A 26,425-nucleotide genomic window follows, 5' to 3' on the forward strand; every position below is an offset into this window, starting at 1 on the left:
TATACCCAGGAATGGTTGAGGACCACTTCTGATGCCTGGGTACGGGAAGTCGTCACGCCGTATCCTTCAAGAATCGTCCCCCTCATCGATTTTGCCTGACAGACGTCCCTTTGGATCAGGTGAAGGCAAAAACTCTTTATTTGGTGGTACAGTCCCTCCTGGACACAGGAGTGGTAGTACAGGTGCCTCTGGTTCAGAGAGGCAAGGAGTACTATTCACCGCTGTTCCTAGTCCCGAAACCGAATGGGTCCTCCGGCCCATTCTCAACCTCAAGTCCTTGAACAAATTTGTGAGGGTCTCCAAGTTTTGTATGGAAACTCTTCGCTCTATTGTTCTGGCCTTGGAACCTGGGGTTTATATGGTTTCCCTGGACATACAGGATGCTTACCTGCATATTCCCATTGCAATGTTGCATCAGCAGTACCTGAGGTTTGCGGTTGGCAACCTCCATTACCAATTTCGGGCATTCCTTTTGGTTTGACCACTGCTCTGCGAGTCTTCACCAAGGTCATGGCGGTAATGACGGCTGTACTCCGCCGTCAAGGGGTCAGGATCCTACCGTACCTGGACAACTTGTTGATCCTGGTAAATTCCCCAGACATTCTCCTACGCCATCTGGATCTGACTATCCAGTTTCTGAAAGGCCACGAGTGGCTCATAAACTGGAAGAAATCTTCCCTGGTCCCTGCTCAGAGCATGGTGCACCTGGGGGCGTTGTTGGACACTCACAGCCAGCGGTTGTTTTTGTCTCGGGAGAAAGTCCTGAAGCTTCAAGACAGGATTCGATGCTTCCTATCTTATGTCCGCAAGTGTCGATACATTCGGCAATGCAAATGCTAGGTCTCATGGTGTCAGCTTTCGACGTGGTGGAGTACGCTCAATTCCATTCCCGCCCTCTGCAGAAGCTGATTCTTGCTAAGTGGTATGGCCTGCCTTACCGGATCAGGTCTTAAATGATCTCCTTGTCTCCAGAGGTCCGTCTGTCACTGAGCTGGTGGCTTCAGGACCAACGATTGAGCAAGGGTCGTCCCTTCTGGGTCCTTCTGACGACGGATGCCAGTCTGAGAGGTTGGGGCGTGGTGTTGGAGCAACACTCCCTTCAGGGTCGGTGGACCAAGGAAGAGTCTCTCCTCCCGATAAACATTCTGGAACTGCGGGCGGTGTTCAATGCTCTGAACTTGGCCCAGCATTTAATACAGAACAGACCTGTTCAAGTACAGTTGGAAAACGCCACCACGGTGGCGTACGTCAATCATCAAGGCGGCACTCTAAGCCGCATGGCAATGAGGGAAGTAACAAGGATTCTTCAGTGGGCGGAACGCCCTCTGACAGCCATATCGGCAGTATTCATTTCGGGGGTCCTAAACTGGGAAGCGGACTTTCTCAGTCGTCAGAACGTACACACGGGAGAGTGTAGCCTCCATCCAGAAGTTTCAACTCCTCGTGGACAGGTGACGTCTTGACACAATCACAAGGTTCCGGTCTACGGAGCAAGGACAAGGGGTCTTCGTGGACACACTGGCAATTCCATGGAACTTTCAGCTGCCATACGTGTTCCATCCGGTGTCACTCCTGCCCAGAGTAATAAGGATGGTCAAGCAAGAATGAGGAATCCTACTTCTGATCGCTCCCGCGTGGCCCAGATGGCATTGGTTCTCAGACCTTCAGGGTCTCTCGTTAGAGCATCCCCTTCTACCTCCACAGCGCCCAGATCTCCTCGTTCAGGGCCCCTGTGTATATTAGGATTTAGCCCGGTTGGCTTTGATGGCGTGGCTCTTGAAGCTTCTGTCTTGAGGGCCAAAGGATTTTCTGAGGCGGTCATTCAAACTATGTTGAAGGCCCGGAAACCGGCTTCTCGGATTTACCATAGGGTCTGGAAATCTTACTTTGCTTGGTGCGCATCTAACAATCATGACGCTTACAAGTTTAGTACGGCCAAACTTTTGGCCTTTCTACAACAGGGCCTGTACTTGGGCCTTCGTCTGGCCTCCATCAAGATTCATATTTCTGCCTTGTCTGTTTGGTTTTAGAAAAAAATTGCAACTTTACCTGATGTTCATATGTTCACTCAGGGAGTGTTGCGGATTCAACCTCCTTATGTCCCGCCTGTGGCTCCTTGGGACTTGTCGTGGTTTTAGAGGCGTTGCAGGAGTCTCCGTTTGAGCCCCTTGAATTGACAGACCTTAAGTGGCTTTCTCTTAAGGTTTTGTTTCTGCCGGCTATTGCCTCTGCTAGACGGGTGTCTGCTTTGGATGCCTTATCTTGTAGGTCAACATATCTGATTTTTCGCCATGATCGGGCGGTTCTTAGAACACGTTCCGGGTATTACCCTAAGGTGGTGTCTTCTTTCCACCTTAATCAGGAGATTGTGGTTCCAGCCTTTGCCGCACCTGAATTGTCTTCCAAAGAGCGGTCTTTGGATGTGGTATGTGCTCTCCGTATATACGTGAAGAGAACTGCCTCCATTAGGAAGTCGGATACTCTCTTTATGTTTGATTTTCACAAACGTGGCTGGCCTGCTCACAAGAAGACCCTAGCCAGATGGATTAGAATGGTGATTGCACATGCTTATGTACAAGCTGGCCTTCCAGCTCCTGCTACTATAAAGGCCAATTCTACTTGGTCCGTTGGACCTTCTTGGGCGGCCCGCCGTGGTGCGACCCTTGAGCAATTGTGCAAGGCGGCTACGTGGTCCTCAGTGAACACGTTCATAAGGTTTTATGCTTTCGATACTTGCGCCTCCCAGGATGCTTCCTTTGGGCGCAGGGTTCTTGTGCCCGCTACAGTGCGCCCCCTCCCATAAGGAACTGCTTTAGGACATCCCCAATGTCATTCCCTGTGGAGCCCAGTGTACCCCGCAGCAGAAAACGAGATTTATGTTAAGAACTTAAACCTTTGTTAAATCTTTTTCTCATACGTCCTAGAGGATGCTGGGGACACTTCAAGAACCATAGGGTATAGACGGGATCTGCAGGAGAGATGGGCACTTTTAGACTTTGAAGGGGTGTGAACTGGCTTCTCCCTCTATGCCCCTCCTCCAGACTCCAGTTAGGAACTGTGCCCAGGGAGGACCTTTCCCATAACCCCCTGCGTCCATGTTACAATCTATTTGGAATAGAAAAGTGTGGCGAGCGGAGCGAGACACCGAGCCCGATGCGTGGCGAGCTTCCAATGCTGCATAGAAAAAAATACCCCAAATGATCGGAGAACGAAGAAAACATTTAGGAGCTGTAAGGGTGGAAGTTCTCTCCTGCCCACTCGTTTTGTCACGGCCAGGTCTTTTGCACGAAGGCAATATAGACACAACCTTACTAACAGTTGTCGTCTCTTTTGCCTACTACTGCATTGCAGTGCCGTAACTAGACATTTTAGTGCTGTGTGCAAGAAACAGTATCTGCGCCCTTCATGGGGAAGGGGCGGGGCCACAAAATATTACCAATTCATATTACGCTGCACAGTAGTCTCCATTATTCAAATTACACTGCACAGTGGCGTCAATTACGCCAGGCAGAGCCCCTGTGCCATATTACGCCAGGCAGAGCCCCTGTGCCATATTACGCCAGGCAGAGCCCCTGTGCCATATTACGCCAGGCAGAGCCCCTGTGCCATATTACGCCAGGCAGAGCCCCTGTGCCATATTACGCCAGGCAGAGCCCCTGTGCCATATTACTCCAGGTAGAGCCCAATTTTACACATTACAGTGTAGAGCCCCCTTTTAAACATTACGGTACGTAGTTCCCTTTCACACAGTACAGCAGGTACAGCCCCCTTTTACACAGTATGGCAGGAGGAGACACGAGGGAGGGAGACAAAGAGAAAGAAAGGTGGCAGGTAGAGAGAGTGTGTGGTGGGAAGGAGACAGAGGGGTGGAAGGGGGAGAGAGGTGGGAGAGGGATAGAGATGAGCGGCAGGAGGAAGCAACAGCTAGGCTCCAGTACCCAGAGCCTAGCCTGAGCACATGGGGGAAAGCCACAGGTACCTATGTAATGGTAGCAGGCAGTGCACTCAACCGGCAGTGGCGGAGGTTCCTTTTCCTGCGGGCGGCCATGGCGGTGTCTGCGGTGGGGGATGTCCCTGTTCAAACTCGTCCTCCTGGAATCCCCTGGACAGCTCCTCACTGAGAGGAGGCACATCCCCGGACCAGCCCGTATGTTGGAATGACACTGGGCTCCTGCACGAATGGAGGAGCAGAGAGGTGGAGTGGGGCGGAGCCAGAGCCGACCCTGACTACTTTGATGCCCTAGGGGCCTAGGCAATATTCTGTCTGGTGCCCCCCCGCGGATGGGGTGGTGGGTGCTTTATCAGTGAGGGAACAGAGAGGACTGCAGGGGTGGGGTGGCTGGAGCAGTGAGGGAATAACGGGAGAGAGTAGCCGATGCAGGGAAGGGGGGGGGGGGGGGGCACGCATGGGGGTGGCTGGAGCAGTAAGGGAACAAGAGAGGAGCCTGTGCCGGGTAGGGTGGGCTGTGGATTGCCTCTGATGGGGGTGAGGGGGATGCTGGAGCAGTGAGGGAACAAGAGAGGAATCTGTGCAGGGAAGGGGGGCCACGGATGGGGGTGATTGGATGCTGGAGCAGTGAGGAAATGAGAGAGGAGTCTGTCTGGGGGAGGGAGGTCAGGGGTGCCATGAATGGGGGTGAGGGGAATGCTGGAGCAGTGGGGAAAAGTGAGAGGAGCCTGTGCAGGGGAGGGGTGGCCGGGGTTGCCGTGAATAGGGGTGAGGGGGATGCTGGAGCAGTGAGGAAACGAGAGAGGAGCCTGTGCGGGGGAAAGTGGGCCGTGAATGGGGGTGAGGGGGATGCTAGAGCAGTGAGGGAACGAGAAAGCCTGTGGGGGGGGGGGGGGGGGGCTGGGAGGTGCCGCAAATTGGGGTGACGGGGATGCTGGAGCAGTGAGGGAACAAGAGAGGAGCCTGTGCGGGGGAGGGGGGGACGGGGGGTGCTGCAAATGGGGGTGAGGGGGATGCTGGCGCAGTGAGGAAATGAGAGGGGAGCCTGTGCGGGGAAGGGAGGCAGGGGGTTGCCGCGGGTGGGGGGCTGGAGCAAGAGAGGGAATAAGAAAGGATCAGGTGGCTACACGGGCAGGGGCACTGTGACCGGCAATGTGCTGGCATGTTCAGGCTGGGACAAGTCAGTCACCATGCAGCCTGGACTCTGCATACACAGGCAGGGGGGCGCTGTGACCGGCCACATTCCGGCTAGGACAGGTCACCATGCAGCCCGGTCATGGCCTACAAGACATGACGCCGTCACCCTCCCTCACCTGAGCTAGCATGCCGGCTGCTCTGATACCGCTCCCCCTCCGCGAGCCTGCGCCTCAGCTCAGCTGTGCTCCCCAGCCAGGCCCCGTCACCGCCCGCCCGCAGCCGCTCACTTGCCGTCTCAGATCACTCCGGCTCCACAACCCGTCCAGCTCAGCTCCGCCACAGCACCTCCTGTCTGAATGGTGAGTGTAGGTGCAGGTGGGGAGAGGGGCTCTGGGCGGAGCACATGGGGGAGACTGACACTGCTGCCAGCTAGCGTCTGTCAGAGAGGGAGCCGGGTGCAGCGCTACGGTGCTGGCGGGCGGCAGCCAATCGGGGTGTATGCGAATGGTGTGCCCACAGCACAAGTGCGCTGTGTGCCAAGCACCATCCGCCCACACCTAGTTACGGCCCTGCTGCATTGGACTGGTTAACAAAATCTGAGCTCCTGTGCACGGAGGTGGGGTTATAGAGGAGACTGTGCTAGGCATTCTGGGAAGAAGGTCAAATCTTTGAGCCTGTTGATGCCTCGGATCAAGATCCTACTCTACACCCCCAATGCCATTCTCTGTGGAGCCCAGTGTACCTCGCAGAAAGAGATTTAACAACGGTAAGTTCTTCCCATAAATCTCATTTTTTATAGGATTTATCTACAGGCAATTTGGCAATAAAGAGTAAATACAGAGTAATTGATGGGCGAATTAGTAGAGGGGAGGCCAAACTTTTAGGCTTGGTTATTTACTCTTAATGGCTGAAAATGTTTTGTGATCTACCAAGGAGTGACCTAAAAAAGAGGGCGGGGGAGTGCGACTATATAATAGAGCAGAGATCCTCTGAGTGATTGTCTAGCTTGTGGGGTTTTTTTTTTGTTTCTTATTTTTACATAAATTGTGTGCTGATTCACATGACTGCCATTGTAGCTATGACAGCCATGGTTTCAGCCAGCAGTGACTGATGCATCTAACCAATAAGAATCAGCTGTTTCTTATTGGCTAATGACGCTTGCTGGACGTCCACTGTGGTTGATCGCAATCAACACTTTGTCCATCCCTGCCCTAGTGTATTTAAGCTAAGTGCTTCCAGAAAGGTGTGCCTCTGAGTGTATAGCAAATAAACACTCCAACATATCCTCATCGTAATGTTCTCAGAGGAATACGAGGATCTCAAGAGGCAAGCAAGTCATTCGTTTGAGGTATATTTGATAGACTTCATGCATGATCCCTATCTGAAAAGAAAGAATGCTACTGTAGGGATATGTTTTGCACTCTGTAGTCTGTGTTGTGGGAGCAGCTAAAGAACAGTGCAAACTGTGACAATCAACCAGAGTCCAATCCAACCCACACTGTTGTCTGGGGAGGAATGCTGTAATGCACATTGTGACAAATGAGTGACTTCAACATATAAATGTAGGTTAGGTCTCCCCAGTCCTCCCACCCCTAGATACTTTATTGTTTCTCTTACGTCCTAGAGGATGCTGGGGTCTACATTAGTACCATGGGGTACAGACGGGTTCACCGGGAGCCATTGGAGAGTTTGAGAGTGTGGGCTGGCTCCTCCCTCTATGCCCCTCCTACCAGACTCCGCTTAGAAAATGTGCCCAGAAGAGCCGGTCACAGTTAAGGGAGCTCTCCAGAGTTTCTCTAGTATAAAGTTTATTTTAGAGTTTATTATTTTACAGGGAGGCTGTTGGCAACAGCCTCCCTGCTTCGTGGGACTAAGGGGGGGAGTAGTGTCCACCCTGTGGGGTCTGAGCCACTATCTCCGCTGACAGGACACTGAGCTCCTGAGGGTATAGATCATTCCCCCGCCACAGGGGATCGCTCACCCCAGCAGCATGCCGCCACCCCCTTACAGAGCTGAAGATCAGTGGCGAGTTTGTCACCGACCCCCCTAGCAAGCGGGGGGCCGGTGTGAAGATGGCGGCATCAGGGTAGGAGTGCAGTATTAACTGTGCTCTGGAGGCTAAGCGGTACATAGTGAGGGGCGCCCTGAGCCAGCGCCTACACTGGTCACACAGCCTGTCGGGGTCCTGGGATTTCAGCCACATAAATCCTCAGGCCAGTATAATTCTAGGAAGAGCGGGATGACAGCGGCATTTTGGGGGCGGAGCTTCTCAGAGCGGACCCAGCAGCGTTCAGCGCCATTTTCCTGCCTGCACAGCGCTGTATAGGAAGAGCAAGTCCCTCCAAAGCAACTCCAGCTATCTCTCACGGTACCAGGGGGTTGCAGAAGGGGGAGGGCTGCAAAACGACTGTGTTACCTATTAAGGTGCACAGTCCGCGCTGATAGGGTATCTACCTTTTATATTAAAAGCGGTGTGTGTGGGTTGGCTCCAATCTCTGTGTCTCTCTTGCCATTCTTGGGGGTGAAGCTCTATCTGTCCTCACCTGTGTGTGTGTGTAGTGTCTGTGGTCTCCATTAAGCAATGTCCAGGGACTCTGTGTCATATGCTGCAGAGGGTATGTCCTCTCAGGATGATCCTATTCCATGTACTCACGATTGCACTGGTTTAGCACAGATTCCAACAAGGGAGCCTGAGTGGTTATTCTCTATCAAATCTATGATTTCTCAGATTTCAAATAGGGTTGCACAAAATGAATCTGCAACTCAGGCTCTACAGAACTCTATGGCAGTCTGGCCCAGTTCTGGTTCATCAGGGCTCCCCGCTGTATATTCACACGTGCTCTTGCACAGATCATGCAGGATGATACCGATTCTGATACTACAGACGGTGATGGGGATGTGTTGCGGGGGGCAGCATCTCTTGCAAAAGGGATGCAGTTGATAGAGGCTATTAGGGATGTGTTGAATATTGCTGATACAACACCCGAGCAGGTTGAGGAGGCTTACTTCACTGAAAATAAGAAAGCCTCGCTAACCTTCCCTGCGTCAAAGGAATTAAATGCTATTTCTCTAACGTACTAGTGGATGCTGGGGACTCCGTAAGGACCATGGGGAATAGACGGGCTCCGCAGGAGACGGGGCACTTTAAGAAAGAATTTGGATACTGGTGTGCTCTGGCTCCTCCCTCTATGTCCCTCCTCCAGACCTTAGTTTGAATCTGTGCCCGGACGAGCTGGGTGCTACTTAGTGAGCTCTCCTGAGCTTGCTAGAAATAAAGTATTTTGTTAGGTTTTCTTATTTTCAGAGAGATCTGCTAGCAACAGACTCTGCTACGTGGGACTGAGGGGAGAGAAGCAGCCCTACTCACAGAAGATAGGTCCTGCTTCTTAGGCTACTGGACACCATTAGCTCTAGAGGGATCGTACACAGGATCGCACCCTTGGTCGTCCGATCCCGGAGCCGCACCGCCGTCCCCCTCGCAGAGCCAGAAGTCAGAAGCCGGTGTCTGAAGCAAGAAGACGTCAAAATCGGCGGCAGAAGACTCCAGTCTTCATATGAGGTAGCGCACAGCACTGCAGCTGTGCGCCATTGCTCCCACACTAACCCACACACTTCGGTCACTGTAGGGTGCAGGGCGCGGGGAAGGGGGGGGGCCTTGGGCAGCAATTAAGAACCTCTTGGCAAAAAAGCAGCATATATACAGTTGGGCACTGTATATATGCATGGGCCCCCGCCACATAAACGCGGGACAGAAGCCCGCCGCTGAGGGGGCGGGGCTTCTTCCTCAGCACTCACCAGCGCCATTTTCTCTCCACAGCTCCGCTGAGAGGAAGCTCCCCAGGCTCTCCCCTGCAGAATCACGGTAGAAGAGGGTAAAAAGAGAGGGGGGGGCACATCAATTTGGCGCAAAAACAATATATACAGCAGCTACTGGGTTAACACTAAGTTACTGTGTGACTCCTGGGACATATAGCGCTGGGGTGTGTGCTGGCATACGCTCTCTCTGTCTCTCCAAAGGGCCTTGTGGGGGAACTGTCTTCAAAAAGAGCATCCCCTGTGTGTGTGGTGTGTCGGTACGCTTGTGTCGGCATGTTTGACAAGGAAGGCTATGTGGAAGCAGAGCGGGAGCAAATGAATGTGGGGTCGGCGCCGACACCCGATTGGATGGATATGTGGAAGGTTTTAAATGATAATGTTACTTCCTTGCATAAAAGGTTGGATAAAGCAGAAGCCTTGGGACAGCCGGGGTCTCAGCCCATGCCTGATCCTAGGTCGTAGAGGCCGTCATGGTCTCAGAAGCGCCCACTATCCCAAATTGTTGACACAGATGTCGACACGGATTCTGACTGCAGTGTCGATGGCGATGATGCAAAGTTACAGCCTAAAATGGCTAAAGCCATCCGTTACATGATTATAGCAATGAAGGATGTGTTGCACATCACAGAGGAAACCCCAGTCCCTGACAAGAGGGTTTATATGTATGGGGAAAAAAGGCAAGAGGTGACCTTCCCCCCTTCACATGAGTTATGTGAAAAGGCTTGGGAATCTCCAGATAGAAAACTGCAGATTTCCAAACGGATGCTTATGGCGTATCCTTTCCCGCCAACGGACAGGTTACGCTGGGAATCCTCCCCTAGGGTAGACAAAGCTTTAACACGCTTATCCAAGAGGGTAGCCCTGCCGTCACAGGATACGGCCACCCTAAAAGATGCTGCGGATAGAAAGCAGGAGGGTATCCTGAAGTCTATTTATACACATTCAGGTACCCTACTAAGGCCGGCGATTGCGTCGGCCTGGATGTGTAGTGCGGTAGCAGCATGGACAGATACCTTATCTGAGGAACTTGATACCTTGGACAAGGATACTATAGTACTGACCCTGGGGCATATAAAAGACGCTGTCCTATATATGAGAGATGCCCAAAGAGACATTAGCCTACTGGGCTCTAGAATAAATGCAATGTCGATTTCTGCCAGAAGGGTCCTGTGGACTCGGCAATGGACAGGCGATGCCGACTCAAAAAGGCAAATGGAGGTTTTACCTTACAAGGGTGAGGAATTGTTTGGGGACGGTCTCTCAGACCTGGTCTCCACAGCTACGGCTGAAAAGTCAAATTTTTTGCCATATGTTCCCTCACAACCTAAGAAAGCACCGTATTACCAAATGCAGTCCTTTCGATCACAAAGAGGCAAGAAAGTACGAGGTGCGTCCTTTCTTGCCAGAGGCAGGGGTAGAGGAAAGAAGCTGCACAATACAGCTAGTTCCCAGGAACAGAAGTCCTCCCCGGCTTCCACTAAATCCACCGCATGACGCTGGGGCTCCACAGGCGGAGCTAGGCCCGGTGGGGGCGCGTCTCCAAATTTTCAGCCACAAGTGGGTTCACTCCCAGGTGGATCCCTGGGCTATAGAGATTGTGTCTCAGGGATACAAGCTGGAATTCGAAGAGATGCCCCCTCACCGTTACCTCAAATCGGCCCTGCCAGCTTCCCCCTTAGAGAGGGAAATAGTGTTAGCTGCAATTCACAAATTGTATCTTCAGCAGGTGGTGGTAAAGGTTCCCCTCCTTCAACAGGGAAGGGGTTACTATTCAACCATGTTTGTGGTACCGAAACCGGACGGTTCGGTCAGACCCATATTAAATTTAAAATCCCTGAACATATACCTGAAAAGGTTCAAGTTCAAGATGGAATCGCTCAGAGCGGTCATCGCAAGCCTGAAAGGGGGGATTTTATGGTGTCTCTGGACATAAAGGATGCTTACCTTCATGTCCCCATTTATCCACCTCATCAGGCGTACCTCAGATTTGTGGTACAGGATTGTCATTACCAATTTCAGACGTTGCCGTTTGGTCTCTCCACGGCACCGAGAATATTTACCAAGGTAATGGCGGAGATGGTGCTCCTGTGGAAGCAAGGGGTCACAATTATCCCATACTTGGACGATCTCCTCATAAAGGCGAGGTCCAGAGAGCAGTTGCTGATCAGCGTAGCACGCTCTCGGGAAGTGTTACAGCAGCACGGCTGGATTCTAAATATTCCAAAGTCGCAGTTGATTCCTACGACTCGTCTGCCATTGCTGGGCATGATTCTGGACACAGACCAGAAGAGGGTTTATCTCCCGATGGAGAAGGCTCAGGAGCTCATGACACTGGTCAGAGACCTATTAAAACCAAAACAGGTGTCGGTGCATCACTGCACGCGAGTCCTGGGAAAGATGGTGGCATCATACGAGGCCATTCCCTTCGGCAGGTTCCATGCGAGGACCTTTCAGTGGGATCTGTTGGACAAGTGGTCCGTATCACATCTACTGATGCATCGGCTGATCACCCTGTCCCCCAGGGCCAGGGTGTCTCTCCTGTGGTGGCTGCAGAGTGCTCACCTTCTCGAGGGCCGCAGATTCGGCATTCAGGACTGGGTCCTGGTGACCACGAACGCAAGCCTCCGAGGGTGGGGAGCAGTCACACAGGGAAGAAATTTCCAAGGTCTGTGGTCAAGTCAGGAGACTTGTCTTCACATAAGCATCCTGGAACTGAGGGCAATATACAACGCCCTACGACAAGCGGAGACCCTGCTTCGCGACCGACCGGTGCTGATTCAGTCAGACAACATCACCGCAGTGGCTCATGTAAACCGCCAAGGCGGCACAAGGAGCAGGGTGGCGATGGCGGAAGCCACCAGAATTCTTCGCTGGGCGGAGAATCACGTAAGAGCACTGTCAGCAGTGTTCATTCCGGGAGTGGACAACTGGGAAGCAGACTTCCTCAGCAGGCACGACCTCCACCCGGGAGAGTGGGGACTTCATCAAGAAGTCTTCACGCAGATTGCAAGTCGGTGGGAACTGCCACAAGCAGACATGATGGCATCCCGCCTCAACAAAAAGCTACAGAGGTATTGCGCCAGGTCAAGAGACCCTCAGGCGATAGCTGTAGACGCTCTAGTGACACCGTGGGTGTTCCAGTCGGTCTATGTATTTCCTCCTCTTCCTCTCATACCCAAGGTGCTGAGAATCATAAGAAGAAGAGGAGTGAGAACAATACTCATTGTTCCGGATTGGCCAAGAAGGACTTGGTATCCAGAGCTGCAAGAAATGCTCACAGAGGACCCATGGCCTCTGCCTCTAAGACAGGACTTGTTGCAACAGGGGCCCTGTCTGTTCCAAGACTTACCGCGGCTGCGTTTGACGGCATGGCGGTTGAACACCGGATCCTAGCAGAAAAAGGCATTCCGGAGGAGGTTATTCCTACGCTGATAAAGGCTAGGAAGGACGTGACGGCTAAACATTATCACCGTATATGGCGAAAATATGTTGCTTGGTGTGAGGCCAGGAATGCCCCTACGGAGGAATTCCAGCTGGGCCGTTTCCTTCACTTCCTACAGTCGGGAGTGACTTTGGGCCTAAAATTGGGTTCCATTAAGGTCCAGATTTCGGCCCTATCCATTTTCTTTCAAAAAGAACTGGCTTCTCTTCCGGAAGTTCAGACGTTTGTGAAGGGAGTGCTGCATATTCATCCCCCTTTTGTGCCTCCAGTGGCACCTTGGGATCTTAACGTGGTGTTGAGTTTCCTGAAGTCACACTGGTTTGAGCCACTTAAAACCGTGGAGTTAAAATTTCTCACGTGGAAGGTGGTCATGCTATTAGCCTTGGCTTCGGCTAGGCGTGTGTCAGAATTAGCGGCTTTGTCACATAAAAGCCCCTATCTGGTTTTCCATATGGACAGGGCGGAATTGCGGACCCGTCCGCAATTTCTGCCAAAGTGGTGTCATCTTTTCATATGAACCAACCTATTGTGGTGCCTGTGGCTACTCGTGACTTGGAGGATTCCGAGTTACTAGATGTGGTCAGGGCTGTGAAGGTTTATGTAGCCAGAACGGCTAGAGTCAGGAAAACTGAGTCGTTGTTTATCCTGTATGCACCCAACAAGCTGGGTGCTCCTGCTTCAAAGCAAACTATTGCTCGCTGGATCTGTAACATGATTCAGCAGGCTCATTCTGCGGCGGGATTGCCGCTGCCGATATCATTAAAAGCCCATTCCACAAGGAAGGTGGGCTCTTCTTGGGCGGCTGCCCGAGGGGTCTCGGCATTACAGCTTTGCCGAGCAGCTACTTGGTCGGGTTCAAACACTTTTGCAAAGTTCTACATGTTTGATACCCTGGCTGAGGAGGACCTTGTGTTTGCTCATTCGGTGCTGCAGAGTCATCCGCACTCTCCCGCCCGTTTGGGAGCTTTGGTATAATCCCCATGGTCCTTACGGAGTCCCCAGCATCCACTAGGACGTTAGAGAAAATAAGATTTTACTTACCAGTAAATCTATTTCTCGTAGTCCGTAGTGGATGCTGGGCGCCCGTCCCAAGTGCGGACTTTTTTCTGCAATGCTTGTATATAGTTATTGCTTAAAAAAGGGTTATGTTGGTTGCATCAGGGTTGATCTGATGCTCCGTTGTTGTTCATACTGTTAACTGGGTAAGTTTATCACAAGTTATACAGTGTGATTGGTGTGACTGGTATGAGTCTTGCCCTGGATTCCAAAATCCTTTCCCTGTCAGCTCTTCCGGGCACAGTTTCTTTAACTGAGGTCTGGAGGAGGGACTTAGAGGGAGGAGCCAGAGCACACCAGTATCCAAATTCTTTCTTAAAGTGCCCTGTCTCCTGCGGAGCCCGTCTATTCCCCATGGTCCTTACGGAGTCCCCAGCATCCACTACGGACTACGAGAAATAGATTTACCGGTAAGTAAAATCTTATTTTTTGAAAAGGCTTGGGAAAACCCGGATAAAAAATTCCAGATACCTAAAAGGGTTCTGGTCGCGTTTCCTTTCCCGGTAGAGGATAGGAAAAAATGGGAAAACCCGCCTATTGGTGACGCGTCAGTATCCAGACGCTCAAAAAAGGATCTACCACCTTGAAAAAGCCGGATGATGAAAAAAAATTGATAATACGCTCAAATCCATGTACTCTGCTTCAGGGGCAATACTACGTACCACTATTGCCAGTGCTTGGATTGCCAAAGCTATAATAAAGTGGTCAGGCATGTTACTTGAGGACTTGGATACTATGGAAAAATGTGATGTTGAATTGTTTTTACGTAACATTCAGGATTCGGCAGGATTTCTGGTAGAATCCATGAAAGACCTGGGTTCCATGGCTGCGGGAATTTCTTCCATGTCAGTATCAGCTCGTCGAGGACTGGAGTTGCACCAGTGGTCTGCCGACGCGGAATCCAGGAGAAGTGTGGAGACTCTACCCTACACAGGTCAGGCTCACTTTTGGGGAAGCGTTAGATGCGTGGATCTCTGCGGCTAGTAAGTCACCTTTTCTTCCCTCAGTTACACCTGCTCCGAAGAAACCCTTTTCTTCAGTTACATCACAGCCCTTTCGTTCTACCAAGCCCAGAAAGGCCAAGCTGTCCCAACATCATCTATCTGGGAAGTCGGCCCAAGTTCATGAAACCTGCGGCTGCAGGTTCCCAGGAACAGAAACCTGGTTCATGTACACCAAAGTCCTCCGCATGCCGGTGGACTGCACGCCCCGGAGGTGGGGCCGGTGGGAGCGAGACTCGGACATTTCAGTCATGTCTGGGTGTCCTCCGGCCTGGATCCCTGGGTGCAAGATATTGTGTCCCAGGGGTACAGGCTGGAATTTCAAAATCTCACTCCTCACCGATTTTTCAGATCAGGCTTGCCAGCTCTGCTGGCAGACAGGACTGTCCTGCAAGAAGCCGTCCAGAAGTTGGTGGAGGCACAGGTCATTGTGCCAGTACCGTCTCATATGCAAAAAAAGGGTTACTATTCAAACCTTTTCGTGAAACCGGATGGTTCGATCAGGCCCATTCTGAACTTAAAATCACTAAACCCCTTTCTACGAGAGTTCAAGTTCAAAATGGAGTCTCTAAGGGCAGTGATATCAGTTCTGGAGGAGGGGGAATTCCTAGGATCCCTGGATCTCAAGGATGCGTACTTCCACATTCCGATTTAGCTGCCGCATCAAGCTTATCTTTGATTCGCACTGTTGTACTGTCACTTTCAGTTCCAGGCCCTCCCATTCGGCCTCTCCACAGCACCGAGAGTATTCACCAAGGTGATGGTGGAAATGATGATTCTCCTCCACAGACAGGGGTTGAACATCATTCCGTATATGGACGATCTGTTGATAAAGGCATCGTCCAAGGAGAAGCTGTTACGGTCCATAGCAATCATGACCCAGCTTCTCAGGGAACATGGTTTGATCCTGAATCTTCCAAAATCACATTTGGAACCAACCAGGAGGTAGTCCTTTCTGGGAATGATCCTCGACACGGAGGTGCAGAGGGTGTTTCTCCCAGAGGAAAAGGCGTTGGTGATTCAAACGATGTTCCGGGATGTCCTGAAGCCAGCCCGGGTGTCAGTTCATCAGTGCATTCGCCTTCTGGGGAAGATGGTGGTCCCTTCCAACTGGATCTCCTGGACAAGTGGTCAGGATCCCATTTACACATGCACTAGATAATGTCTGTCGCCAAAGGCCCGGATTTCACTCCTCTGGTGGCTGCAATTACCTCACCTTCTGGAGGGCCGCAGGTTCGGGATTCAGGACTAGATCCTTCTAACCACGGATGCAAGTCTCCAGGGCTGGGGCACAGTCACTCAAGGGGTAACCTTCCAAGGAAGGTGGTCCAGTCTGGAAGCCGGCCTGCCGATAAACATTCTGGAACTAAGAGCCGTCTACAACGGTCTTCTCCAAGCAGCCCATCTTCTGAGAAATCAGGCCATTCAAGTGCAGTCGGACAATGGAACAGCAGTGGCTTACATAAACCGACAGGGCGGAACTAAGAGCAGAGCTGCAATGGCAGAGGTAACAAGAATCATCCTCTGGGCAGAAAAGCACGCGTTGGCGCTGTCCGCAATCTTCATTCCGGGAGTAGACAACTGGGAAGCGGACTTCCTCAGCAGACGCGATCTCCATCCAGGTGAGTAGGGTCTCCACCCAGAGGTGTTCAAGGAGGTAACAGATCTTTGGGGCGTACCCCAGATCGACATGATGGCCTCCCATCTCAACAAGAAGCTTCAGCGGTATTGTTCCAGGTCGAGGGACCCGCAGGCAGTGGCGGTGGATGCACTAATGACTCCGTGGGTGTTTCAGTCGGTGTACATGTTTCCTCCACTTCCACTCATCCTAAGAGTTCTAAAACTCATAAGGAGAACAAGGGTTCAAGTGATTCTCATTTCTTCACACTGGCAAAGAAGGGCTTGGTACGCAGATCTTCTGGATCTACTGCAAGAAGAGCCGAGGCCTCTTCCTCTTCGGGATGACCTGCTTCAGCAGGGGCCGTTCGCCTATCAAGACTTACCGCGGCTACGTTTGACGGCATGGAGGTTGAACGCCTGATACTAGCTTGAAAGGAAATTCCGAACAAGGTTATTCCTACCCTGATACAGGCTAGGAAAGGAGTAACGTCTAAACATTACCATCGAATTTGGAAAAAATATGTATCTTGGTGTGAGTCCAAGAAATTTCCTGTGGTGGAGTTTCAACTGGGACGGTTTCTCCTCTTCCTGCAAGCAGGTGTGGATATGGGCCTGAGATTAGGATCCGTAAAGGTCCAGATTCCAGCCCTATCCATTTTCTTCCAGAAACAGTTGGCTGCCCTCGCTGAGGTTCAAACCTTTTTGAAGGGAGTTCTGCACATCTAACCTCCCTTTGTACTGCCTACGGCGTCTTGGGATCTTAACATGGTGTTGCAGTTCCTCCAATCGGACTGGTTCGAGACTCTGCAGGAGGTTGAGGTCAAATTTCTTACGTGGAAGGCTGTCACTTTGTTGGCCTTAGCTTCTGTTAGACATATCAACCAACCTATTGTGGTGCCAGTGGCTACTGACTCCTCAATTTCATCGAAGTCCTTGGATGTTGTAAGGGCTCTGAAAATCTATGTGAGGAGGACTGATCGTCACAGAAAATTGGACTCTCTGTCCTGTATGATCCCAAGAAAATTGGGTATCCTGCTTCTAAGCAGACGATCTCTCGCTGGATCAGGTTCACTATCCAGCATGCGTATTCTATGGCAGCCTTGCCGTGTCCTACATCTGTCAAGGCCCACTTTACTCGTAAGGTGGGGTCTTCCTGGGCGGCTTCCCGGGGTGTCTCGGCGTTACAACTTTGCCGAGCTGCAACTTGGTCTGGGTCGAACACGTTTGCAAAGTTCTACAAGTTCGATACTCTGGCCTCTGATGATCTGAAGTTCAGTCAATCAGTTCTGCAGGAGCCTCCGCGCTTTCCCTCCAGTTCTGGGAGCTTTGGTACATACCCATGGCACTAATGTGAACCCCAGCATCCTGTAGGACGTAATAGAAAATAGTATTTTGGTTACCTACCGGTAAATCCTTTTCTCATAGTCCGTAGAGGATGCTGGGCGCCCGCCCAGTGCTTCATTCTTCCTGCTTTTATTATTTGGTTCAGTACAACTTCGTTTTAGTTGAGTACTGCATTGTTACTTGGTAAGTAATGTTTCAGCGGTTGCTGAGTTTCAGGCTGGTTAGCTTGTTTTGCCTTTTATGTGTGAGCTGGTGTGAATCTTGCAACTATGTGTGTTTAATCCTTCTCTCGAAGATTTCCGTCTCCTCAGGCACAGTTTCTAGACTGAGTCTGGTAGGAGGGGCATAGAGGGAGGAGCCAGCCCACACTCTCAAACCCTTAAAGTGCCAATGGCTCCTAGTGGACCAGTCTATACCCCATGGTACTAATGTGGACCCCAGCATCCTCTACGGGCTACGAGGAAAGGATTTACCGGTAGGTAACCAAAAACCTATTTTCTGTTTGTGCCCGCCCTCCTACATCGCAGTTTGCACCATGTAATCCTGGCGGATCGCTTTTTCATGGCATACATGCTGTACCATGGGCAAAGACATTTACAAAGCCTAGATTGTTCCCACATTACACCCACATACTCCGGTCACTGTAGGGTGCAGGGGGTGGGGGGGGGGGGCGCCCTGGGCAGCAATTAGGAACCTCTTGGCAAAAAGTGAGCATATATACAGTTGGGCACTGTATATATGCATGAGCCCCCGCCATTATTTTACACAGAAACGCGGGACAGAAGCCCGCCGCTTCTTCCTCAGCACTCACCAGCGCCATTTTCTCTCCACAGCTCCGTTGAGAGGAAGCTCCCCAGGCTCTCCCCTGCAGAAACACGGTAGAATAGGGTAAAAAGAGAGGGGGGGCACATAAATTAGGCGCAAAAGCTTTATATACAGCAGCTACTGGGTTAACACTAAATTACTGTGTGATTCCTGGGACATATAGCGCTGGGGTGTGTGCTGGCATACTCTCTCTCTGTCTCTCCAAAGGGCCTTGCGGGGGAACTGTCTTCAAAAAGAGCATCCCCTGTGTGTGTGGTGTGTCGGTACGCTTGTGTCGACATGTTTGACGAGGAAGGCTATGTGGAAGCAGAGCGGGAGCAAATGAATGTGGGGTCGCCGCCGACGGTGCCGACACCTGATTGGATGGATATGTGGAAGGTTTTAAATGATAATGTTAATTCCTTGCATAAAAGGTTGGATAAAGCTGAAACCTTAGGACAGTCGGGGTCTCAGCCCATGCCTGATCCTATGTCGCAGAGGCCGTCAGGGTCTCAGAAGCGCCCACTATCCCAAATTGTTGACACAGATATCGACACGGATTCTGACTCCAGTGTCGATGGCGATGATGCAAAGTTACAGCCTAAATTGGCTAAAGCCATCCGTTATATGATTATAGCAATAAAGGATGTGTTGCACATCACAGAGGAAACCCCAGTCCCTGACAAGAGGGTTCATATGTATGGGGAGAAAAGGCAGGAGGTGAACTTTCCCCCTTCACATGAGCTAAATGAGTTATGTGAAAAGGCTTGGGAATCTCCAGATAAAAAACTGCAGATTTCCAAGAGGATGCTTATGGCGTATCCCTTCCCGCCATCGGACAGGTTACGCTGGGAATCCTCCCCTAGGGTGGACAAAGCTCTGGCACGCTTATCCAAGAGGGTAGCCCTGCCGTCGCAGGATACGGCCACCCTTAAAGATGCTGCGGATAGAAAGCAGGAGAGTACCCTGAAGTCCATTTATACATTCAGGTACCTTACTAAGGCCGGCAATTGCGTCGGCCTTGGTGTGTAGTGCTGTAGCAGCATGGATGGATACCTTATCAGAGGAACTTGATACCTTAGACAAGGATACTATAGTAATGACCCTGGGGCATATAAAAGACGCTGTCCTATATATGAGAGATGCTCAAAGAGACATTAGCCTTCTGGGCTCTAGAATAAATGCAATGTCTATTTCTGCCAGAAGGGTCCTGTGGACTCGGCAATGGACAGGCGATGCCGACTCAAAGAGGCACATGGAGGTTTTACCTTACAAGGGTGAGGAGTTGTTTGGGGACGGTGTCTCGGACCTGGTCTCCACAGCTGCTGCTGGAAAGTCAAATTTTTTGCCGTATGTTCCCTCACAACCTAAGAAAGCACCGTATTACCAAATGCAGTCCTTTCGATCACAAAAGAGCAAGAAAGTCCGAGGTGCGTCCTTTCTTGCCAGAGGCAGGGGCAAAGGAAAGAGGCTGCATAACACAGCTAGTTCCCAGGAACAGAAGTCCTCTCCGGCTTCCACTAAATCCACCGCATGACGCTGGGGCTCCTCAGGCGGAGCTAGGCCCGGTGGGGGCGCGTCTTTGAAATTTCAGCTACAAGTGGGTTCACTTCCAGGTGGATCCCTGGGCGATAGAGATTGTGTCTCAGGGATACAAGCTGGAATTCGAAGAGATGCCCCCTCACCGATACCTCAAATCGGCCCTGCCAGCTTCCCCCTTAGAGAGGGAAATAGTATTAGCTGCAATTCACAAATTGTTTCTTCAGCAGGTGGTGGTCAAGGTTCCCCTCCTTCAACAAGGAAAGGGTTATTATTCGACCATGTTTGTGGTACCGAAACCGGACGGTTCGGTCAGACCCATATTGAATTTAAAATCCCTGAACATATACCTGAAAAGGTTCAAGTTCAAGATGGAATCGCTCAGAGCGGTCATCGCAAGCCTGGAAGGGGGGGATTTTATGGTGTCTCTGGACATAAAGGATGCATACCTTCATGTCCCCATTTATCCACCTCATCAGGCGTACCTCAGATTTGTGGTACAGGATTGTCATTACCAATTCCAGACGTTGCCGTTTGGTCTGTCCACGGCACAGAGAATATTTACCAAGGTAATGGCGGAAATGATGGTGCTCCTGCGAAAGCAAGGAGTCACAATTATCCCATACTTGGACGATCTCCTCATAAAGGCGAGGTTCAGAGAGCAGTTGCTGATCAGCGTAGCACGCTCTCGGGAAGTGTTACAACAGCACGGCTGGATTCTAAATATTCCAAAGTCGCAGTTGATTCCTACGACTCGTCTGCCCTTCCTGGGCATGATTCTGGACACAGACCAGAAGAGGGTTTATCTCCCGATGGAGAAGGCTCAGGAGCTCATGACACTGGTCAGAGACCTATTAAAACCAAAACAGGTGTCGGTGCATCACTGCACGCGAGTCCTGGGAAAGATGGTGGCATCATACGAGGCCATTCCTTTCGGCAGGTTCCATGCGAGGACCTTTCAATTGGATCTGTTGGACAAGTGGTCCGGATCACATCTACAGATGCATCGGCTGATCACCCTATCCCCCAGGGCCAGGGTGTCTCTTCTGTGGTGGCTGCAGAGTGCTCACCTTCTCGAGGGCTGCAGATTCGGCATTCAGGACTGGGTCCTGGTGACCACGGATGCAAGCCTCCGAGGGTGGGGGGCAGTCACACAGGGAAGAAATTTCCAAGGTCTGTGGTCAAGTCAGGAGACTTGCCTTCACATCAACATCCTCGAACTAAGGGCCATATACAACGCCCTAAGTCAAGTGGAGACCCTGCTTCGCGACAAATCGGTGCTGATTCAGTCAGACAACATCACCGCAGTGGTTCATGTAAACCGCCAAGGCGGCACAAGGAGCAGGGTGGCGATGGCGGAAGCCACCAGAATTCTTCGCTGGGCAGAGAATCACGTAAGAGCACTGTCAGCAGTGTTCATTCCGGGAGTGGACAACTAGGAAGCAGACTTCCTCAGCAGGCACGACTTCCACCCGGGAGAGTGGGGACTTCATCAAGAAGTCTTCGCACAGATTGGATTGCAAGTCGGTGGGAACTGCCACAGGTGGACATGATGGCATCCCGCCTCAACAAAAAGCTACAGAGGTATTGCGCCAGGTCAAGAGACCCTCAGGCGATAGCTGTAGACGCACTAATGACACCGTGGGTGTTCCAGTCGGTTTATGTATTTCCTCCTCTTCCTCTCATACCCAAGGTGCTGAGAATCATAAGAAAAAGAGGAGTGAGAACAATACTCATTGTTCCGGATTGGCCAAGAAGGACTTGGTATCCAGAGCTGCAAGAAATGCTCACAGAGGACCCATGGCCTCTGCCTCTAAGACAGGACCTGTTGCAACAGGGGCCCTGTCTGTTCCAAGACTTACCGCGGCTGCGTTTGACGGCATGGCGGTTGAACGCCGGATACCAGCAGAAAAAGGCATTCCGGATGAGGTTATTCCTACGCTGATAAAGGCTAGGAAGGACGTGACGGCTAAACATTATCACCGTATATGGCGAAAATATGTTGCTTGGTGTGAGGCCCGGAATGCTCCTACGGAGGAATTCCAGCTGGGCCGTTTCCTTCACTTCCTACAGTCGGGAGTGACTTTGGGCCTAAAATTGGGTTCCATTAAGGTCCAGATTTCGGCCCTATCCATTTTCTTTCAAAAAGAACTGGCTTCTCTTCCGGAAGTCCAGACGTTTGGAAAGGGAGTGCTGCATATTCAGCCTCCTTTTGTGCCTCCTGTGGCACCTTGGGATCTTAACGTGGTGTTGAGTTTCCTGAAGTCACACTGGTTTGAGCCACTCAAAACCGTGGAGTTAAAATTTCTCACGTGGAAGGTGGTCATGCTATTGGCCTTGGCTTCAGCTAGGCATGTGTCAGAATTAGTGGCTTTGTCACATAAAAGCCCCTTTCTGGTTTTCCATATGGACAGGGAAGAATTGCGGACTCGTCCACAATTTCTGCCAAAAGTGGTGTCATCCTTTCATATGAACCAAACTATTGTGCCTGTGGCTACTCGTGACTTGGAGGATTCCGAGTTACTATATGTGGTCAGGGCTTTGAAGGTTTATGTAGCCAGAACGGCTAGAGTCAGGAAAACTGAGTCGTTGTTTATCCTGTATGCACCCAACAAGCTGGGTGCTCCTGCTTCAAAGCAAACTATTGCTCGCTGGATCTGTAACACGATTCAGCAGGCTCATTCTGCGGCTGGATTGCCGCTTCCAAATCAGTAAAAGCCCACTCCACAAGGAAGGTGGGCTCTTCTTTGGCGGCTGCCCGAGGGGTCTCGGCATTACAGCTTTGCCGAGCGGCTACTTGGTCATGTTCAAACACTTTTGCAAAGTTTTATAAGTTTGATACCCTGGCTGAGGAGGACCTTGTGTTTTCTCATTCGGTCCCGTTTGGGAGCTTTGGTATAATCCCCATGGTCCTTACGGAGTCCCCAGCATCCACTAGGACGTTAGAGAAAATAAGATTTTACTTACCGGTAAATCTATTTCTCATAGTCCGTAGTGGATGCTGGGCGCCAGTCCCAAGTGCGGACTTCTTCTGCAATACTTGTATATAGTTATTGCTTAAATAAGGGTTATGTTTGGTTGCATCAGGGTTTATCTGATGCTCCATTGTTGTTCATACTGTTAACTGGGTAAGTTTATCACAAGTAACGCGGTGTGATTGGTGTGACTGGTATGAGTCTTGCCCTGGATTCCAAAATCATTTCCTTGTACTGTCAGCTCTTCCGGGCACAGTTTCTCTAACTGAGGTCTGGAGGAGGGACATAGAGGGAGGAGCCAGAGCACACTAGTATCCAAATTCTTTCTTAAAGTGCCCTGTCTCCTGCGGAGCCCGTCTATTCCCCATGGTCCTTACGGAGTCCCCAGCATCCACTACGGACTACGAGAAATAGATTTACCGGTAAGTAAAATCTTATTTTCTTCAACTGGGTGTGCTGGCTCCTCCCCTCTGTGCACACTTTCACAGGCAGTTTAGGAAAAAGTGCCCTCAGGAGAGGATGCACACTCTGGAGCTCCAGAGAGTTTTTTTCAGTTTCTTTTATTATTTTATGTATGCTGTTTGGGCAACAGCATACCTGCACCGTGGGAGTTAGGGAGGAGGGGGCGCGGTCACTGGCCTCTAAGGTGTCAGAGCCGCTTCCCCACTGCAGGACCACTGTCCTGAGAGGAGGTTGTACAGCGGGGCACTGCACCTTAGCGGTCACAATCCCAGCACGCCGCACACCCCTAACATTGACGGTGACGACAGTGGTGAGTACAAACTGGGGGCCCCGCTAGGGGGGTCCCCTGGTTCTTGGTGCGGCAAAGATGCAGGGGCAGCATATGGGACCCACCTGGGGGGGGACCCGCTATAGCCCTCCTGTGTACACTGGCAGCGGTAGTGAAAACTAACACTTGCTGTGATGTTTTACAATTATATGGAGACTTTGCCAGTATAAATATCACTGAAGCTCCGGTGCCATTACAGGGGACGGAGCTTCCTCAGAGCGGGACCAGCAGCGTTTTGGCACCTTCCTCTGCTTACAGCTGCAGCATCAGGCACACACAGCTCCTCCAGACCCTCAGGATATGCAGGAAAACTGGTACAGGGGTGTAGCAAAGGGGGAGAGCCGCTATTGTACACAATCTGTGTCCTGAAAAGGGCAAAAACTCCGGTGCTACACCGTGATATAACAGCTTGCAGTCTCACTGGGCCTGTTTAGCTTGGGTGTGCTGTTCCCTTCTCTCAGTCTCCCTCTCACATACAGTAAGTGCAGGCTTACTATTGTATTACTTGTCTGCGTGTATGTGTATATAAGTGTTGTTTACTGTGAACATGGTAAAACACCAATTATGCAGTTTATGTCCCACCAGATTCTCTCCCTCTACATCTGGTTCCATATCATGTGAACAATGCAGCAAGCCCTCACAACTCAGTTAGGGGGCTCGGGGGGAGGGTCAATAGCCTTCCTGGCTAGGTGCCATAAAATCCATGATGTCGGATATGTCATCTCAGCTCACTGCTAATACTAAAAAAAAACTCAACAATGGCAGCAGGCTGTTGCAGACCTAGCATGTCCTTGGTCAGTACAGTGAGACTCCTAAAACACATTCAGGACACTGCAAGTGTCCTGTGTGACTCTCTCAAGGAGATAGGCAATATTAATGCTAAGACCACTGCTATGGCAGTGTCGTCGCACAGGGCTTTGTGGTTGCGTCAGTGGATTGCGGACGCAGAGTCCAAGTGCAGTGTAGAGTCTCTCCCTTTTTCAGGGGATTGGTTCTTCGGGGTGGGATTGGATATGTGTATTTCTAAAGTTACTGCGGGAAAATCCACGTTTCTCCCCTCTGGGGCCCCGAAGGCTAGACATTCCTTCCCAGGGATGTCTACCCGGTCCTTTCGGTCTAACAGATCTAGATCTAGGACCAGAGGTGCCTCCAATGCAACTAGAGGCACCAGAGGTAAAACTAGAAAACCAGCAATCGCAGGTTCTCAGGAGAGCACCATTTCAGCTTCCACTAAGGCCTCAGCATGACGGTGCCCACCCCAAGGGGATCTCGAGGTGGGAGCTCGGTTGCATCATTTCATCCGCATCTGGGAAAGCTCCTGCCAGGATACCTGGGTAAAGGATCTAATTTATCAGGGCTACAAGCTGGATTTCGACGGCGCTCCTCCCCAACGATTTTTCAAATCAAGCTTACCAGCTTTGGAGGATACGCATGTTACGCTGCAACAGGCCATCCTAAAGTTGGTCCAGTCCCAAGTCATTGTTTCAGTGCCACTGCAACAACAGGGAAAGGGTTACTACTCCAACCTGTTCGTGGTACCGAAACCAGACGGTTCGGTAAGGCCCATTTTGAATCTAAAACCTTGAACCCTTACCTAAAGGTTTTCAAGTTCAAGATGGAATCCTTGCAAGCAGTGATTGCGGGCCTGGAAGAACAGGAGTTCATGGTCTCCCTGGATATAAAGGATGCCTATCTCCATATCCCGACTTGGCCACCTCACCAGGCTTACCTGAGGTTTGCCCTGCTGAACGATCACTACGAGTTCCAGGCACTACCCTTCAGCCTGTCCACAGCTCCGAGGGTGTTCACGAAGGTGATGGCGGAGATGATGTTCCAACTCCGGGTTCAGGGGGTCAATATTGTCCCTTATCTGGACGATCTCTTGATAAAAGCGAGATCCAGGGAGCTTTTATTGCTCCATATAGACCGCACTATCCAACTTCTGTCACACCATGGTTGGATCCTCAGCCAACTCAGCGGCTCCTGTTCCTGGGAATGTTGCTGGATACATTTCAGGAGATTGTCCAAATGGTTCTCTGGCCTACTCGAATATCCATCCATCATTGCATAAGATTGTTAAGGGAAATGGTAGCCTCATACGAAGAGATCCAGTATGGAGAGTATGCCAGAACATTTCAATTGGAACGCCTGAGCAAGTGGTCCGGGTCACATCTTCAGATGCACTGGATAATACGGCTGTCACCTCAGGCCAGGATTTCCCTCATGTGGTGGCTGCAGTCCACCAACCTACTGGAAGGTCGAAGTTTCGGGATTCAGGATTGGATCCTCCTCACGACGGATGCGAGTCTGAGAGGATGGGGATCTGTCACCCAGGGGGCTCAGTTACAGGGCAGGTGGTCAGCCCACGAAGCCCTACTTCCGATCAACATTCTGGAACTTTGGGCAATCTACAATGCTCTGATTCAGGCCTTTCCTCTACTCAGGGATCACACAATCCAAGTTCAGTTGGACAACACCATGGCTGTGGTGTACATCAATCGGCAAGGAGGGACAAAAAGCAGGGCCTGCATGCGAGAAGTGTCAAAGATACTTCTCTGGACAGAAAGAAAGGTAAGAGCAATGTCCGCAATCTTCATTCCGGGAGTAGACAGCTGGGAAGTGGATTTCCTGAGTCGTCACGATCTCCACCTGGGAGAGTGGGGGCTCCACCGTCAGGTGTTTTAGTAGATCCTCGACCGGTGGGGCTGCTCACAAATAGACATGATGGCTTCTCGACTCAACAAAAGCTTCATTGGTATTGCTCATGAACCAGGGACCCTCAGGCGAGGGCAATAGATGCACTGACGTCGCCTTGGCCTTACCGGCTGGTCTACCTGTTTACTCCGATTCCATTGCTCCCAAGGGTGCTAATGCGAATCAGGAATCAAGGAGTCCAGGCAATTCTGATTGCCCGAATTGGCCTCGGAGGGCGTGGTACGCGGATCTTCCGGT

General features: G+C 51.2%; 1 long non-coding RNA gene across 1 annotated transcript in view; it reads left to right on the top strand.

Moving 5' to 3' along the window:
- The first annotated feature begins 6,347 nt into the window (after positions 1 to 6,347).
- The window catches only part of LOC134967000 (uncharacterized), a 118,824-nt gene continuing 98,746 nt past the window's right edge, over positions 6,348 to 26,425 (top strand). Inside the window, exon 1 of the long non-coding RNA XR_010188760.1 lies at positions 6,348 to 6,434. This is a non-coding gene — a long non-coding RNA (uncharacterized LOC134967000). The remainder of the gene's footprint in view (positions 6,435 to 26,425) is intronic.

Source organism: Pseudophryne corroboree, chromosome 10 (genome assembly GCF_028390025.1).
Source record: "Pseudophryne corroboree isolate aPseCor3 chromosome 10, aPseCor3.hap2, whole genome shotgun sequence".
NCBI lineage: Eukaryota > Metazoa > Chordata > Amphibia > Anura > Myobatrachidae > Pseudophryne > Pseudophryne corroboree.